This window comes from Schistocerca serialis, chromosome 1, assembly GCF_023864345.2.
Source record: "Schistocerca serialis cubense isolate TAMUIC-IGC-003099 chromosome 1, iqSchSeri2.2, whole genome shotgun sequence".
In the NCBI taxonomy this organism is placed as follows: Eukaryota; Metazoa; Arthropoda; class Insecta; order Orthoptera; family Acrididae; genus Schistocerca; species Schistocerca serialis.
In genome coordinates, this window is record NC_064638.1 from 884,878,667 (window position 1) to 884,898,316 (window position 19,650).

At 38.4% G+C, this 19,650-nt stretch overlaps 1 long non-coding RNA gene across 2 annotated transcripts in view; it reads left to right on the top strand.

Annotated features, from left to right (window-relative positions):
* Nucleotides 1-299: 299 nt before the first annotated feature.
* LOC126411109 (uncharacterized) overlaps nt 300-19,650 on the top strand; it is a 132,453-nt gene continuing 113,102 nt past the window's right edge. The window contains exons 1-2 of one of the 2 annotated variants that reach the window (XR_007575215.1): nt 300-426; nt 7,851-7,938. This is a non-coding gene — a long non-coding RNA (uncharacterized LOC126411109). Of the gene's footprint in view, nt 427-611; nt 742-7,850; nt 7,939-19,650 lie in introns of those variants that run through there. The other variant, XR_007575214.1, reaches the window with a different exon arrangement.

The following is a 19,650-nucleotide window of genomic DNA, read 5'->3' on the forward strand; positions in this document are numbered from 1 at the left end:
TATTGAATTATATTACTATTCTGTAGCATTAATTGTATTTGTACAATTGTATTGACACGTTCCACATCCAGGCGAATCACTCGCATGTACGGATCTATGGAATACGCATACCAAATTAAAAAAAATAATAAAATAAAAATAAAAACTATATGAAACAAAAGTAAAAAAGTAAATACTAAATCATCACACCATCAAATATTACGAATGCATCCAAAAATTAAGCAGAATAATACCAACATACTAACACTGCAATTTAAACAAAAAATCACGATCACGTTGCTACGATATCAAAACAATAATGGAAGACTACGTCATCCAATAGGAACACGAGACTATAAATTGCTAAACTTGCAGCGCTCCAAGTGGCCTGGGACCAAACCAACGTCGTGTTACCGGAAATCCCTATATGAGTTTCACCCCCCTGGGGTAAGTCGTTTCCTTTGCAATTACAAGTATTTTTGTACCGCTCTTCTTTTGTCGTTGCTGTAGCGACCACCATAAGCATACTCATAACGCCCGCCACCAGTGTCGCATGATCGATTTACGATCGCACGTTCGATATGTAACGTTTGGACGCTGCCACTTCGATAGGCAGTCATTCTTGGAAACTACAAATTTCTGTGTGACTTTTAACCATAGTCTTAACATAAGACTGTGCCTTTAAAATGGCATTCCATATCTGCTTTCGTTTACGAGTTCGCAGACGCACTGAACCCAGCGTCATATGATAGCTAAAGTTGTGTAAGTGACTTGCATTTCATTCAGAATGACTTAAAAACCAGTTCTGATACAGGAAAATACTTCACTTGATTGATCGATTTTGCTGATTTTTTCCGTAGATTCTTTACGTTTCTTGCTTTCGGTGCCAGGGACCTGTTATCCTCGTTAGTCTCGGTCAGTGCACCCTTTACCCCAGCCTCGTTACTCCCCTAACTTGTGTACTAAGAAAAATCGACTTTTAAGCACAAACGGTTTGACAGAAAAATTAATGTTCTAAAATAACACGTGCAAGGTAGATAACCTATGAGCATCGCAGCCAGTTGTAGCTACTTTCTTTGCGATGAGCGCTTTGTTGTACCGTATGACAAGATGTTACCAGTATATCGTGAACGGATCTTCTAACTGCGTTGTAGTCTTATTTTTCCAATAGCTTTTAAGCGGCCACACCAGCGTGTGTTGGTAAACATGGTTCTCGATTTTCGAACCATCGCTACACATGCCACCCAAAAGAGAAAATTCATACACAGGATTCTACTTAAATAAGCAATTCACTGGCACGCTAGCTAGGCCTGTATTAACAGCATTTACTCATCTCAGAACGGACAAAAGGGATTCTGCTTTACACCCTCTGTTAAAAATCGGTAAAGGCCACACTGCCCCACAATTTTTGGACCAGCCGCATGACAGTTTGTGCCCATTAGCTCTATCAGCCACAAAGATAGCAACTGATTGGCGTGGCATATCACTGGTAGTGTTTTTGCAAGTGAAGATTTCATTTTAGTTACCATACCTTTAACACTCGCAGGTTATATTACTAATATTAATTTAAATACGAGACACATACAAGCTAGCTGTGATACCATTGATGACAGTTTCCTGTACAGACACATTATTAATAAAGGATTTGTAAATTGATGTCGAAACACTAGTATCGAAAACAAATAACAGCTGAGTTATTGAGTATAGTGGTTCTGTTAGTGGGGGGATTAGAGTTTGCATTTAATGGAAAAATGAATTTGTAATTTCTGAAGTAAGAACAGGTACTTAGCCCACTTTTCGTCTATAAACCCATTAGTTAACACCCACAACCACAAAAGTTAACTATCAAGTCTGAACCTTTATGGCCACAACTATTTGATCAAAATTCGGTATTTTATTAAAAGAAAAAAGTCTGTGTCACCCAATCCATAAAGGGGTTCTGGCCTGACTTCAGATAGTTCAAATGGCTCCGAGCACTACGGGGACTTAACTGCTGAGGTCGTCAGTCCCCTAGAACTTAGAACTACGTAAACCTAACCAACCTAAGGACATCCCACACATCCATGCCCAAGGCAGGATTCGAATCTGCGACCATAGCGGTTGCGCGGTTCCAGACTGTAGCACCTAGAACCGCTCGGCCACTCCGGCCGGCGACTGCAGATAGTGTACAGCCTTTTGTTTGCTGCAGTAATAGGAAGCCCATTGCTCTGGACGTCCTTTACCCCCTGGAAAAGATCCCCTGCACTCTTGTTGTTTAGACCTGTGGGTGTAGTGGAGGAGAAAATGAGGAAAAATGCCTGCTACTATGTGGGATTGAACTCAGTATCTCCAGGATCAGAACAAGCACTCCACCCACTTTTTTAAAAAAATCTCATTTTGTTTATTAATTGAGCATTGTATTTGTTCATGGCAGATGTCCCATGAAGATTGTTCAAGTTCATCGTTGATCCATTCACCCAGTTTTTTATTACAGAGGGCAGCTAACCCCCTGACCAAACATGCTGCGCTACCGTGCCGGCACCCATTAGACCAGCCAGGCCACTATTCTGTTAACTCTTGGATGCTTGATTGGGCCCTTTCAGGTGCAAGAGTGAATTAGTCATCCCTTTACGCATATTAAAAACATTTATAATTGGACCCTGTCTTATGAAAACCTTAAAAATACACCTAGGATTAAGAAACACAATAAAATTGTATTTAATATAGCAAAGATTATATGAAAACGGTGTTCTCATAATGCTATGCATACAGTGAATGAAGGGGGCTTTTCATGCCTATTGTAATATAGTGGTTTAGCAAGCAATTCTCAGCCAGTCTGTGAATGTTGGCACCTGTGATATTTTTTTATACTTTCAAATGTTGCACATGCTAGACTGTAGTAACAACAGTAATGGGCTTCGTACTCATAGTTGAAGTTGAGCTCAGGAGTAAAAGGAGTTGCTTTCATAGCTGATGTAAGTAATTATGTTTGTTACTCTCTCTGTTTTCCTCTCTTCTCAGACAAAGTAACTATTTACACTTTCTTTCTTTCTAACAAAGGAACATTCGTTTCTATACAGTATGGTCTCATTTAGTACTTCTCCAAAAAGACAACCTACTTATACTAGAAATGGAGATGGTCCAGGTGCTTCAAATGGTTATTTCTGAATGGTTGGATGAATGTGAATATAGTATTGCTTCCAAAGATGAAACTGATGTTGCACATAGACCCATGGTGGACAGCTCAGAGTATGAAGAAAGTAGTGAAGAATCTTAGGATGTAAATGATGTAGGCTTACCAATGATAGCTTGGCCTGCTAATACAGCACTGCCTGCAAATTCAAATAATGTAGCGAGTACACCCATCTTGCAGATACAAATAATATGTCAAGCGCAACCTAGAATGAAAATGCAAATAATGTGGTAAATGCAGCCCAGCCTGCAAATGTTTTCAGCGGACACGATGGAACTCAGTGGAGCAATACACCACCACCTTCTAGTAGAATACCTACCCATAATACAATGAAAGTTTGTTCCGGTCTTGTTAGGGTAACAAATACACAAGCCCCAGAAGATGTTAGCTAATCACAAATAATATTTTGGATGAAATAGTTCACTGCACAAATCTGGAAGGACAACATTCAGCAGCTAAAAAGCTCAGACATTGTGTGCCATCACAAATGACAAAATCAGCACATTTTTTGGGATTCTCCTATTAGCTGGCAGCTACAGAAGTTGGGATGTTCATATAAGAGAAACGTTTCACGACTCAACTAGTAACCCTGTTTGTATGGCAACTTCTTCTATAAACAGGTTTGTAGAAATAATAAGAGCTAAGAGATTCAACAGTAGATGCACCCGACAAGCTAGGAGCCAGGATGATAATATGGCAGCTTTCCAAAATTTGTGGTAACTACTCATAAACAGCTGCAGAAACAGATTTTATCCAGAAAAGTGCTCCACAATAGATGAGCAGCTAATGTTTTTCAGAGGGTGTTGCAGCTTTCTGCAATTTATTCCAAGCAAGCCAGGAAATAAAGATATTCTGGCTCTGTTACTCTTTGACATCATACTATGTAGATGGGCAAGTGTACTCTGGAAAAAATTCAGATCACCATCATCAAGCTAATGATGCAGCTCATGTGGTGAAGACCCTGGCAAAGACACTTAGAGGAAGGTCAACTAATTTCATGACAGACAACTACTTTGCAAGTGTTTTCCTGTTTCAAGATTTATTGAAGGATGAAATTACAAATTACAGCAGTCTGTACTCTTCGCTATAACAAACCACATATTCCACATCACATGAAATTTGGATTCAGAGATGACTTGACTGTTGTGAGTTGTGTACCAAAGTAGAATAAAAGTGTGGTGCTATTAAGCTCCATACATCATGCTACCACAATTGATGAGACTTACAGAAAGAAGAAACCAGAAATGGTTTTATTTTATAACAAAACAAAATCAGGTGTGAATTCTCTTGACCACAGGGTAAGTGCTTATGCTTGCAAAAGAGAGACAAGGAGATGGCAGTTTGTTTCATGGGCTAATGTAATGAATGTTGCAGCTATAAATTCTTTCTATTCATAAATCAACGTCCAGAATATCACAATGAGAAAAAATCATATAAAATAATTTTTTTGAAAGACTTGGCCCTATAAACTATTCGTCCACATGGAGTCCAGAGCCAAAACTCCAAACTTGCAAAGAAACATCCTGGAAGCATTGGCTAGATGCTGCATCAAAAGGAGCCAGGAAATAGATATCATCTACCAAAGAAAAATGCCCAAAAGACTATACTCATTGTGTCCACCTGAACTGGAAAGGAAAACTGCTCAGTGTCGTTCTAACAATGTATGCAATGAACGCAATGTGATTGTTTTTGAAGATTGTTTCCAGTAATGTGTACACCTTTGTGACACACAATCTAGTCTTTATGTGAATAAAATGCTGCATAGCTTAATTTTTCTTGTGTCTATGCGTTAAGCAGCTTACCCAATTTCTTTCTTTCTATTTTGTATTTGGATGCTTCATGCATAATGATTTGCATTGTACCTTACCAATGTGCAATTCTTAGTTTATATAAATGCTGATATAAGTTGTTATACAACAAATTAATAATAGAATAAGTAAAGAATAAAGTAAACTTATTCTATTAAAATTAATGTCCAAACCTTTTCTTTAATACTTTCCTAATTTAAACTAACTAAAGAAGTGTTTTATAAGATTGCATTCACTCATTTACAACAGCAAGTTTTCCTTATAAATGTAACAAGACTGAAAAATAATGACATTTATAGAAATCTCAATCAGGGCTCCTAAGTCCCCCATCATGCATTGATGTCAGCCTGAACACTCATGCATCCAAGGGTTAAAATAGTTAGTGATGATTATACTATCATGTAGTGTGGCCAAAATCCATCACATATGATTATTTGAACTGAAAACATGAGACACCATATTTTGCTAATAGGATAATCTAATTTAGGAAGTCCGACATACCACTGATCAAATATGTTTACCTTTGTCATAGTCTAATTTAAACAACAATTAGGTAATGGGAGGGGGGAGACATCATGTTGATTCTGAACAATAGTGTAGCCCAGCTCCCTTCACTTAGCATTGCCAAAGGTGAAGCAGTTCTTTCAATGCATGTTGAAATTTTTAGTTTAAGCGAGAATCGAACACAAAACTTTCAATATACCAAACAAAAAACAAACCAGTATTTCTTAAGCTGTTTTTTGTGGAACTGTGGGGTTGCATGGACATTACTTGAGGATACCACATAACTTACATGCCTTTTTTCAGAAGATTCAAGAAAATAACTTGGAAAAAAAAGAGTCAACAGCTCCACAGGGAGGGGGAATAACAAAAGAAAAAACTATGGAATTACAGTTAAAAGTGTATGTATTTTTGTTTGTAATAGAACTCTAGTTCACTCTCTCCTGCCTACTCTGCCTTTTCTACCCATTAACCCACTGACTGCCACAATGCCACCGGTGACCGCAGAAGGGACTCACCCATGCTTGATGTGTGCTTGCCAGCCTGGACATGAAACATCCATCACTATGTATGTGGCAGTCAATGTGTTAAGCAAATTACATAAAAGGTGATGCTTGTATTAATGTAATAAAGAACTGGACTTACAGATGATTGAAGAAAGATGCAAACTATCCCTTGAAAAGCTACTTAGAAAGTTTCTAGAACCAACATTAAGTGACGAGTCTAGAAATATATCACTACGCCCTACATATCGCTCCCACAGGGATCTCGAATACAAGAGTAGATGAATTACATCAACATGGTGACATTTTAAGCATTCATTCTTCCCACAATCCATACATGAAGGGGAAGGGAGGAAGCCCAAATAAGTGGTACAATGTGACATATCCTCTGCCATGCACTCAACAGAGGTTTGCAGAGTATAGATATAGATGTTGATTTATGTTTATGTATATTCATGTTGCAAAATAGTGTTACTACAGTTCATCAGAAACCTTTCTTTCCTATATCAACTCATAAGAATATAAACAGGACATAATAATATTATACAAGTGCAGATGTCAAAAATTGTATCCTGATGTTAATTTCTGTGTTATATATGCTGACACTTGAGCATGCAAACTTCAAATGAAGCACCCAGTACACAGAAAATAGTGCTGTATTGTGTGATACAATACCTGCTTCAGTATTGTAGTATCTAATGCATGATCTAACATGATCATACCAGCTCAAACATGTTAAACTTACTGAACTGAAATCTGAGTCATCATTCGAAGAAAAATTTAAATTAATACCTTTAGTGGAATTCTGATTCAGTTTTAAAGACGAGTATCGTCAGTGCTGATACTTTCACCAATTACCACTACATTACATGACCAAATCAGGGATCTCAACTTAAATGTCCCCAGAAACTAAACAACACAGCAGACTTGATGCTGAATCTGTCAAGAGAACTCAATTTTCATCTAGGAAGACTAATATTAAACGTGGCTACGAAAATAAGACTCCGTTTGATTAATGTCATCAAAATCTGAATTTAAAAGATGTTATTTTAAATCTAAGCTACTTTAAGAACATTTTTGCTAGTGTTGGAATCACATTTTCAAGCAAACAACTAGCATTTGAAAAGATTGCTTTTTTTTTTTTTTTGTAAATAAATCTTTTGAGAATGTTGCATTAAAAACATACGAAAGAAACAAACCAGGAGTTTTAAAAACGAACCACTTATCGAAAAGATTAAGACACACTGCGTGAGACTATCAGAACCTCAGAATCCACAGAAATGACACACAGAGAGACAGGCTTGGGATGAAATTGGATGTCTTTTCAGAGAATCGGACAGTTTACTTTGTGGAAATCAAAACCAGAGTTGCTGAGTTACTTGTAAGAAATAAAATTTTGTTCAAGCTTCAAATTTTTTATTTTCTTTTTAATGGTAGATACTCTGTGTAAAAATATGGAAAAAAGTTATCTGCACACAAAACTGAAGGATTTAGAAGCTGACAATCTGGTGTGGGTGGTCATGTAGTGGTTCAGCACTGTACTTTGCTGGGACTCAGTCAGCATGTCAGAATGAAAACATGATTTCTCATCAATGACCAAAAGGCGTGTAGTTTCTGGATAGCATCTCTCACATTTGCATAAATAGTGTGTTCCTGCAGAAGTATGAAAATTGGTAATGTGATGATGTGTGTTTTCCTTCTTCCGTTATTTTCTTAACCACGTACCTGTGCTAAAAATATCAGTACGATGGAAGCACAAAGATGATTTACTTCACTTTCTGAACCACAAGTAATAGCAAAACCTTTCAAAAAATTTTCTGTGAAAGAGCTTATGGCTCTGTATTTGTGTCCGAACAGTTTCTTCTCAAGAATTTACTCTTGATGTAGGTGACACCAGCCAGTATCAGCCAAGGTGATCACGACATGTCACATCTTCAGCCCATGGTCTACAGCACATGCTTCTGCGCTCACACTGGTAAGCATAGAATTATTTATTGTTGTAGTTTGATTTTCCACATGAAATATCTATGATGAGTCTAGTGGACACCAAGCAGTAACAACAGTGGCATGACAATTGCTCTTGCAACTTATGACTTCAGGATTATTTAAGTATTAATATACTAAATATGTAACATACTCCTACCAATAAAACTTACCTAAAAAATGTTGGCGCAGAGATCATGCTGCGTTTGGTTGGATTATTGGCCCGCGGGTTGGTATAAGAGTATTTACCAATTATAATTTTTTATGAGGTTATAGTATTATTCTTGTTGTGATGCATTAAATGTTGCACATTTGAAGGTTATGAGGACTGTTGTTTAACTGTTAAAAATGGAGCATCAAACAACAAAAAAAGTGTAACATTTAGTTTCCTTTGTGTTTTGACAGAGGGCTCTAGGCCAGTGGAGGCACCTTGAAATATTTTTCCCATGCATGGGACGAGTGCCATATAAGGAATCTCATCAGAAAATATTATTTTTGTCTGTTTTGCAATCTGGTCATATAAGGGGAATCAAATGAAAATGAGTCAGATGGCAGGGAAAAAAACAGGTACACTGTTTATTATTTCAAAAATAATTGCCGTAACTGTTAATATTTTTATCCCATTGTGAGACAAGACTGTCAATGCCTTCATGGAAAAATGTTTGTGGCTGTCTACGGAACCACAGTTGTACCCAAGTGTGCACCACTTTGCCCAAAGCAAATCCATCACCACAAATGTCTCTCTTCAGGGCTTGAAAAATACAGAAGTCGCTTGGACACAGATTGGGACAGTATGGAGGATGTGTGATGGCTTCCCAGTGAGACTTCTGCATCATAGTCAAAACAACCTTGGCAACATGTTGGCCCGCCCACATTGAGATTGGACCTTGGACCCACTCAAATGTTGCCAAGGTTGTTTCAACTACACTACAGAAGATTCACTGGGAAGTCCTTACACATCCTCCATGCAGTCCCAATCTCTCCCCAAGTGATTTCCACAGTTTTTGAGCCCTAAGAAAGACATTCATGGCTGTCGATTTGCATCAGATGAAGATATCAATGCCTGGGCACAATCCTGTTTCCGCAGGCAGCTGCAAACATTTTTTCCGTGAAGGCATTGACCATCTCATCTCACAGCGGGATAAACATATTTTCAGCTCTATTTTTTCCATGTGTCTCATTTTCATTTGTCTATCCCTTATACAATCATCTTGATATGATATTTCATCTTCTGATGAGAATGCAGTTTGCTAAATTTCGTCAGATTTGAGTCATACCATGAAAGGCAGCTCTTTTATATCCAGCAGAGAACCAAACAAGCCACACAGACTACTGAAATATTGTCAAGGTGATTATATTGTCCAGCTGGAGACCTGACAAGGATATTGTCAATTAATACTTCAGGAAAATTTATATAATCATGTCAGAAAATGATTTTCTATGAGGGTCATTTTTGAAGTAAGAACTGATTTGGAATGGAGTAAGAGAAACTTTATTTATGGATGGAAATTGTATCACAATGTACAATATGAACTTTTTTTTCACTTTTCAACATAGTTGACATGAATGTTTACAACATTTGTCAAGTTGAAACACCTGCTTTTGGATCCCGACATAAAGAACTCGGCCACCTGAGCATTGAACTAGTTCATAACAGTTTCTTTCAACATATCATTTTCCAAGTGCTTTCCACCAAGAAATTCCTTCAGGTTTGGAGACGTATGAAATAATTTACAATGAAACTTTTGCAGTTGCGACTTTGTACTTGCCATAACGTGAGGCTGAGCATTGTCATGAAGCAGAACGATGTTGCTAGAGAGCAGCCCCACCAGTGATTTTGAATAGCATGCCTAAGTTTCAACAATGTTTCACAGTACCTCTCAGCTTTTATCATCATTCCTCTTGGTAAAAAGTCTAACAGAAGACTGCCTTTCAGGTCCCAAAAAATCACGGCCATGATTTTCCATGTTGAAGTTTCTTATTTGAATTTTCATGGTTTTGTCAGGGAATTTGAATGATGCCACTCACTGGACTGACCTTTATTCTCTGGAGTGTGGTGTACAATCCACCTTTCATCACTCCTCACAGTGCGACTCAAGAATTCTTCATCATCCTTGTGATAGCACTCCAAATGGAGAGAGTGTTCCATTCACTTTGTTTTCTATTATTCTGTCAACATTTTTGGCACCCACCTTCCACGCATTTTTTTTATAGTGAAGTTTGTCAGTAACAATATGAAAAAACTACTGTTCTTGAAACTTGTGAAAATTTCTGATGGAGCTTGTCAACACCAAAGTACCTGTTTTGATGAAATGCCTCGTTAACTTTTTGTGTTAAGTCTTCATTCATGACAATATGCTGTCCAGATCATTTTTCAATATGAACATTACCCTTCCTTCATTGAACAACCTACACCATTTATGCACATTTCCACCATTTGTTACACCTGCACCATGAACTTCAACAAGCTGCCAGTGAATTTCAGTAGGACTTGTTTTGCATTTACGAGCTGAATAACTGAGCGCACTTCACAGTCGGTGGGTTTACTGGTTGACATGGCGACAAATGAAGCAGTATAACCATACAGCCAATAGGAACTGAGACCGGGAACATAATGGTGGCGTAGTGAGAGACTGGCCAAGAGTGGCCGACAATGAACACGTCATGTGGCGGATGCACGGATATGATCTGCTGTTGGTTCTTACTATAAAAATGACCCTCGTAGTTTCAAGGAGATTAATTTGACATTGATTAATCTCCACATTCAATAAGCAAGTTTCAAAATTGAAAAACGAGACAAGAATGAAGGCTACGGCTTAACATCCCATCAACATCGAGGTCATGAGAGAGTGAGTGTAGAACCTCCAATTTGGAAGGATACAAAAGGAACCTTCCCATCAGTATTTAATGGGTGGCAGAGGGGGGGGGGGCATAAGGTGGCCATATAAACATGCTTCTTTGCTGCTAGCAGCTGCCTTCCAAATAAATGTTTATGGGTGACTAGGTAGGGCACCTTTATGTTAACTTCATAAAAAGAAATTAATGGTTGAGCTATTTAAAAAATCAAGCAAAGTCATGTGAAAGACCACAAAAGGCAATAAGGCATGTTTTCCATCTCATCTCATAAAGAAGGTGGTGTACTATGAACTGCTCCCTAGGGATGTGTCCATCGTGAAGTTTGTATTTGTTGCCAACAACCTGAGATGCCTTGCAGTCACAATAGGTTATAAGAGAATCAACCCATAACTCTGTGTCAAGTGTTACTACTGCATGGTAATGCCCACATCCACTCTCCTCATTGTACAGAAGATGCTATCTAGCAGCTGGGTTGGGAAGTGATTCCACTCTACACATATAGCACCCTCAGATGATCACCTTTTATGTTCCTTATTGAAGAACCACAAAGAAAATTCACTCTCAAAAATTGGCTTAATGACATCTTTAATACCGAACTGATATGATTCTAAAGGTGTGGCATTGAAAAACTATCAGAACATTGCTCGACTGTTTGAAATAATGTGAGAGAAGATATTGCTGACAATAAATTTCCCTTTTATTTTCACCTATTGTGTTCATTAAACTACCGTAAAACAGCTAGGAAATATGCACTGTACTAATCCCAAAGAATTACAAATCATGATAACCTAATGATGAAAGTCTGTTTCAATACAACTAAGTATCCATAATGTGACCACCTAAATCATTACAAATTAGTAAGATTTCACACACTTTTGATGTCAATCTGTTTCCACCTGCAATACTGTGTTGTATGCGAGCAGCATTACAGGACTAGTGTGACTGTGAGGGCAGATCAATAAAGAGGATGACAAAAAGACTTATGATACTGAAATGTTCTTAAAATTTGCTTTCTTATAATTGATCTGATTGCTTGTAGCTCTGTCATAGGAATAAAAATTCTATCTCCAGTGAGTGTAAAACTAACAACTAAATGTAGCCTTCATTCTTAAGCTCTACCACTCAAACTAAGCTAATGAACTGCATCATTCAGCTCTCTCTTGTTGCCTCAGTGATGGCTAAAGGGGCCCTCACATCCAGTCATTTGCAGTCCTCAGTGTAAAAGATGTTCAGCCATTAGTGAGTGTGTGCCGATTCCATAGGTGTTCCTGATGTGATGGTTTTCCAAATCGTCCTTAGGTGGCTGGACTAGTGCAAAGGCCTGTGGCTGAAACAAGATGCCACGCAAACTTGTTACAGCTCTGATTGCTGCAAATACCTGGATTTTAAACAATTTCAGGGATTGCTGGGAACTTGGGAACCCAGCTCTTGCTTTCATTGAGGGTAGAAGAAAGGTTTTAGCATTCAAAGGGACATTTTGATAAACTCTGGTAGTCTGTCAGTTTCTCAGGACTAAATCGAACACTGGAAAATCCAGAATGATAATCTTATGAAAAGGGTAGATTGTTACTCACCATGTAGAGGAGACACTGAGTCACAGACAGGGACAACAGAAATATTGCTACACATTGAAGCTTTCAGCCAAAAGACCATGTCTTCACACAAATACTATGTACACACATATGAAAAGCTGGTGTTGGTAGGAAGGATCCACACAGCAGAGATTGTGAAGCACTCATTGGAGTGAAGCACACTGCACTGGGAAGCATATGCAGTAACTGCGTGGTCCAGCTACCTCTTTGCCACAGTTTGGCAATGTATGTATGAGACAGGTCTTGCATCTAGGTCCATTGCAGGGATATGAGCCATAAGACAAGGGGGGTTGGGATCAGGGGTGTAGGAAGTACACAAGGTAGAATATTCCCCTTTCAGGGCAAGACAAGAGTTAGTCCAAACCCTGGTGGAGAATGTGATCCCATTGCTCCAATCCTGAGTGGTACTGAGTTGCCGAGGGGAATTCTCCTTCGTAGATAGATGGTGGCTGTGGGGGAGTTGGAAGGTGACTGGAGAGAGAGAACATGCGGGATCTCCTACTGTGTAAGGTTGGGAGGGTAATTTTGGTCTGCGAAGGCCTCAGAGGCCCTTGGTATATTTCGAGGAGGACTGCTCATCATTACAGATGCAGCAACCACAAGTGGGTAGGCTCTAAGGAAGGTACTTCTTGGCAGTTTGAGGTAGGTGGCTTGTTGGATACAGGATGAGCAAGTGAAGTGAAGTGAATGGGGGAGAAGGTGTTGAGGGTGCCCTCGCCCTAAGCCCAGATCACAAAGACGTCGTCAGTGAATCTGAACCAAGTGAGGGTTTGCAATTCTGGGTGGTTAGGAAGGATTCCTTTAGACGATCCACGAATAGGGTGGCATAAGAGGGTGCCACATGGGTGCCCATGCTGTACTACAGATTTGTTTTTGGTTATGCCTTCAAATAAGCCAGTCCCAAGGCTGACATTTGAAATGTATGGTGTCTGGACAAACTGTGTTTCAAGAGCAGAAAGACTGGGAACTCTCTCAAGTAATGCTCCTTTATGTGGCTGTGGAATTTCATCAGCATATTCAGACCTTTAAAGGCCAGTGTTGTGATTTAGTATGGAGGTTCATGGCATTACATTAGCAGCTTTCAGCAGTGATAACTGATTGGGAATTTTCTTTTAGAATTAGCCTCTGTGTGTGTCTTATAAGCTGGTGTTGTTAAACACAGGTAGCCTCATAAGCAAATAAATAGTGATGGGAGATTTGTGGAAGTCAGAATAAACCACATTGTTCCTGTGGGAACAATTTATCTTCGATCCATCTTCTAAATGGGTGGAAAACTAGTGCTGTAGGATACTTTCTATGTTTTAAGTGTGCATAGTGTAATGCATTGAACATCAGCAGTGTACTCACATTTTACAGCACACTGTATCAGCTGTGGCTCAAAACTGCATCATTACCAACCATTCTATGCACCATGACAATGTCAAAATATTTATGTCCTGCCCATTATCCTTCTGGCTATAGTTATTCTGTGCTTGTAAGTATTCCCATGCTTTTCAGAGATTTATATTTACTTTCACACAATAACACTTCTCCTTCGCCCATTCTCCCCCTCATATGCATTCAGTTGATAGCATGACGACATACTCACATTGCATTTTCAATATTCCATGCCCTCTCTGTATGGAAAGCTTGGACAGTAAATTATGCCATTTAACATCAGGTCTGCATGGGAATAATTTGAGTAATGAAAGGGTGGTGGTGTCATTTTATCAATAGAGTTCCAGGTTTCACCAGGCTGGAGATTCCCAGAATTAATTTTTGTTGTTTGCAATGTAAATTTTTAGCTTACTTGTTTTCATGGTTGCAAAAGATTTTTTTTGTTTTCCCACATCATTTATTGGCTTTTATTCCAACATTAGCTAGAATTTACTGTTTTATCAGCAACTGTGTACATTTTAAGGTCTTGTCTTCCCTGGAAATTCCTTTGCTACTGTCATCCATCACCATTGCGTAACATGCAATTGCATAACATGCTGTGTCACCGTGCAGGAACTTCAATTACATGAGCAATCCTCATACAGACAGACTTTCAAGTTTTGTCACTGGAATGTAATACAAATAGACTTTCATAGCAGCGATCATCGTGCGTTAATTCAGACATTCTTCATGCTTTGGCCATTGAGGCAGGACACTGCAAGAAAGTCAGCCAAGTACTACTTTGTAGTGAAATTAGTATGAAAGACCCAAAGCCTGTATATTTAGTACTGATCTACAAAATATGTTTTCAAACATCATCTGTATTTTTATTTTTTATGTAATTAAAAACCCTATTTTTTGTTTGAATGATGAGATCACAGTTCTGTGACAAATTCTCACGTGAAGATTACACTTCAGCACACTTACAACTGTGCAACAAGAAGCAGACCTGAAGCCTGAGAACCTCAAGAGTGTGCAGTTCTCAACACCTGCATCTATCTGGTTTGAACAGACTTAAAAATTTCAATGTGGAGAATGATACTCTTAGGTGCACATTGAAAAGCATGCAAATCATCATTGAGGAACTCCTGAGTGTGGGTTTCAGTATGCTGAAGATTTGCAGCAAGAAATGCTGCCTACAGCGCATTGGAGAGTGCAAACTTAAGCTGTGAGCTCATAACCTGGCTTTAAAAAATTCTGTAGTGGCTTCCTTCAGAAACACTGCAAGACGGAACATTTCTTTCTGTAAATAGGACCAATGTATTTTCAGTACGGAAAGTGTAAAGGGTTGCTATTACACTGGATGAACTCTGGCATGCAGCAAAAAAAGGGTATGGACCAGTTAGCAAGGAGAGAACATGTAGCACTGCAGCCAAATTTAGCCAGTCATGAGAAACTCCAAATAAGCATCTGGCTTTCTCAACTAGCATGGAGCAGCATTTTTTGTAACTGGTGACTGAGGTGGAATTTTCTCAAAAGCAAACTTACAAACATTTAATGCACACACCACAGCATGAAAAACTAGGTCACCTTACTTCTGAATTTCCGCATCCTTATTCAATAGTAAAAATGTGAATTTAGAAAAGAATTAGGTTAACAATAGAATATTCATGTTAAGAAATGGTACAAGAATAAATTGAGCAGTGCATAGTTTGGAACTATTAAAATGAAACATGTTTATTATCTTGACTGAACACTGTGACTGAATAACAGACAGAGAAAACAACCGATTCACATACAGTTATTAACATGTCAATAATGACAGTTTGTAAAACAATGCTTTATGAGAAGCTATTTGTGTGTAGCTGTGTGGTGTTTAATATTTTTATTACGCATTTGAGAGTGATTTTTTGTAAATGTTATTGATGATGTTCAGTTGGTTAAAAAGGTCTATTTATTAAACAGTAAAGTAATGCACATCACTAAGATGGAGCAGCATAATGGGGAAGAGCGAATGGGGGGGGCAAGTTTAAAGTAGTAGTGTATGATAGCATAGTAAGATAGAGTTCGGTATCCATACTCCAGGGGATGGGGATGAGAACCTGGAGGAGGTGGCATTTAGACTCAAAAGTGTGAAGCGCTCTGTCTTCAGGATGCAAACTTATGAAGTTAGAACTTCTGGATGGCTAGTAGCTGTGTAGACTTAGATTATTATGAGTGTCGAGTTCACATCGCAAGTCAAGAGTTGTTGCATGTGTAAAGCCATAGTGGAATTTTGAAGTTTTTTTCAGGGAAGAATGCTAATACACATTGTAGATTTACAGTATTTTTTAAACTGTGAAGAACACATTGAGTCAACTCCTGGGAATTTGGCTGCCAGCTGACATTGCTGGGAGAACTCGTGGTGCCCCAACAGAGTTGTATTACAATGAAGAAACTATTGTATGTAATAGTGGTTTCTTGTGTCACCTAGTTCATTTGATAAAATCAACTCCAGCTATGTCTAGTCATTTATATTTCAATTACAAAGAAACTGCAAAGAACTTTATAAACTTATCCTTTTCCAAAAAAAATATGAACTGTTTTGCAGTGATGTGCAGTCGCTCTCAAGAAAACAACTGATGGGCTAAAATCATTTCAAGTAAATCTGATCAAGCATGTATGTTCTCCTTCCATGATATGTTTTATTACAACAGGTTGGTAGCAACATGCAAACAATAAATAAGAGTACCAAGGTTTGGGAGCACGCCGGACGTAACCACCAGAGAGCAACATACATTCTGCAGTTCAGTGCCCTTCACCTTTTCTTAAATGACTCCACATCCAGTTGTTTTGGAAGAAGGGTGATTTGTAACAATTGACTCAAAAGCATTTATTTCTGTCAATGAACAGTTCAACCCCCCATATAGAATCTCAGAATTACCAAACTTTTCCTGTAAATTCAGTTCCCTGTGAATTCATTGGCACCTCATTTCCCCTGACTGGCATTTGAAGTTGCTCTTAATTTCAGTTTCCTTAATTTGTTATTTCTCATTTTTTTTCACTTAATATGTACAGGTGTCCTTTTACATCCTTCTGTTAGTTCCCCGTAACACAGTTTCACTGGTAAATACCAGTAACTTCATCTCCCTCCCTCTACATGCTTCTTTTGTCTCTTTCATGATATAATCCATCACCATTAGAAATAGTAACAGTGACAGCACACTTCCTTGTACAAGCTCCATAACATTCCTTAAGCAATCAGTTCTTGTAACTTGGGTCTGGACACAGCTGAATCTTTTGTTATGCATTTCAAGAAGAATTTCAATTGCTTATTTTCCAACTCCTTTTCTGCTTAAAATTTCCTATGCCTTCTCTCATGGAATACTATCATATGTCTTTCCTATATGTCATCCTCAGATCTTTCTCATACTCCCAAACCCTTTCCATCATCTCTCTCATACTAATGATTGGGTCTGCTATTGATCTACAATGTCAAAGGCCTTAGTGCTCATTTTCTGACTGACTTTCCACTGCCTCCCCCCCTCCCCCCCCCCCCCCAAATCCTCTTTCCAGTATCCCCTACTTGTGTTATAAGTGTGATCTGTCACTAGTTGTCCAAGAACAGAGACAGAAAAATAAGTGACAACGGAATTATTACCCATTTTCTCCAGTCTTCAGACACTCATTCCTGTGTCCATATGAACTGTAGCAATTTGTATTATCCTTGTAACCCAGTAAGTCCAGCTGCCCTTATCTCCACATAATTCATCCACTACTAGTTCTCCTAACATTGCAGTATCTCTCTCTCCTGCCAGGTTCAGGCCCCCCTGCTGTACTTCTGCTCTCTTTTCATCACTATTTTTCACATTTACTAGTTTCTCAATGCACACTATCCATCTTTTCTTTATCTCCTCTGGTTGCATTATTAGCTCTCTTTTTCCAACTCATGTGAAATCCTCCCAACTTTTCCTCTTTCCTCCACTGCCACTTTCTTACATTTCTTCTTGCTTTCCATTCCCTTTTGCTTTCTCCCTTTTTGATGCCATTCTTTTCTATCCATGCCTTCTTTTTCTTTTTCTGCTTCCTACATTTGCTCATCCCACCTTGAAAACTCCTTATCCTTTGCCCTTGTAGATATCCTGCCACAGGTGCTCTCTGCAGAACTTACAAATGTCTCTTTCAACTTACTCTTCCACACTTTCACGTTAAGAACTCGAGATTTAAGCTAAGTAACTGCCTGAACTTTTCCTGTACTGCCACTTATTTTAGTTTCCACATTTCTTATTTTCTTATCTTTTAGCACTTTTTTCCCATTTTACCTGTTATTGGCACACCTACTTAGTTTCCACCAAAATTTCTCCTTGGACCACAGTTACATCCACTAACTGTCTACAATTTTGCATTTCCACCAGAACATAAGTAATCATGGTCTTCATCCTTCTCTCTCTCGCCAACCATATAATGTCACCATTTGGCTATTTTTCTTCCGGAACCCCATAATGCCCACAATCATACCGTTTCTTTCATAAAAAGTGGCCAATTTCTCTCCACCATTCTTTTGCCCATATCCAAACAGAACAATTCTCATACTTCCCTAGTCTCATTGCCGGCCGAAGTGGCCGTGCGGTTAAAGGCGCTGCAGTCTGGAACCGCAGGACCGCTACGGTCGCAGGTTCGAATCCTGCCTCGGGCATGGATGTTTGTGATGTCCTTAGGTTAGTTAGGCTTAACTAGTTCTAAGTTCTAGGGGACTAATGACCTCAGCAGTTGAGTCCCATAGTGCTCAGAGCCATTTGAACCCTAGTCTCATTCCCCACCTGTGCATTTAAGTCTCCAGTCACTACTGCTTCCACATCCAGCATTTCATTCTCTAATTTCTTAAAGAATTCCATGATTCTTTTCTCTGTTTCCTGTCCCTAGTGCATATACTTGGGATGGAGTCATTCACTCCATTTCTTGTCCTCAGGTACTGTTATTCCTGGGTATTATTATTCTGTATGATAAGGTTTATCACATAACCTTAAATACAGAAAAGCGAAAAAGCACTAGTTTTACAGAATATTCAAAATTATATAACTAAACTGTCAATGTATTGCAATTTGTTGCTTTTTTAAAAATTGGTGTTCTACACTTCTGTGAACCATGCAGCTGATCACAAAGAACTGATTTTACTGACAGATCTAACTGCAATGTTATCACAGATTTCTATCTGTTACTGGAGTCACTGTTCTACGACAAGTAACAAAAATGTGCGCATAGCTGTAGAGATTAATAATAGTAATAATAATAATAATAATAATAAAACTGTGAAAGGGAAGTATTTCAAAACTCTCCAGTCTGTTTTATTTTTCTGCTTTCTTTCTTGCCTGTTTCATGCTGCCTTCCCCCACCCTTCATAATTCAATCAATCCATTGCTAGTAAATATTTTATATAGTAGAAATACTTTCCACAGAATAGCTGTGGAACAAACAGCTGAAGACCCTTAATTTTTCCTGCTTTCCACATACATATCACTGATTTATGATTCACAGTTTGTTTCTGTTCAAGCATGGATAGATATCTCAAACAGAATATCTTCCCAAATAATTTAGTGGGTTACGTATTTAAGAGGTGACTGCAGTTTGTATAATGACTTTCATGGTATTTCGATAATTGCTGATTTTAACCAGTTGTCCAACTGTTAGGCATTATTCCTCAAATATGCAACAACCATTAAACATGTGCCAACAAGAATCTAAATAAGCAACCCAGAATTTTGAGGATATTTTAATATTTATCATTTAAACAAATTTATTCTGGAGTGATAATTATTTTGAGTTTATCCTGGGCACACACTGAGTTTAAAAATAAGTAATTACAATCTTACATTTAATGTACCATTACTGACGAAAATGGCAATTGCAATTGTGTTTTCAGA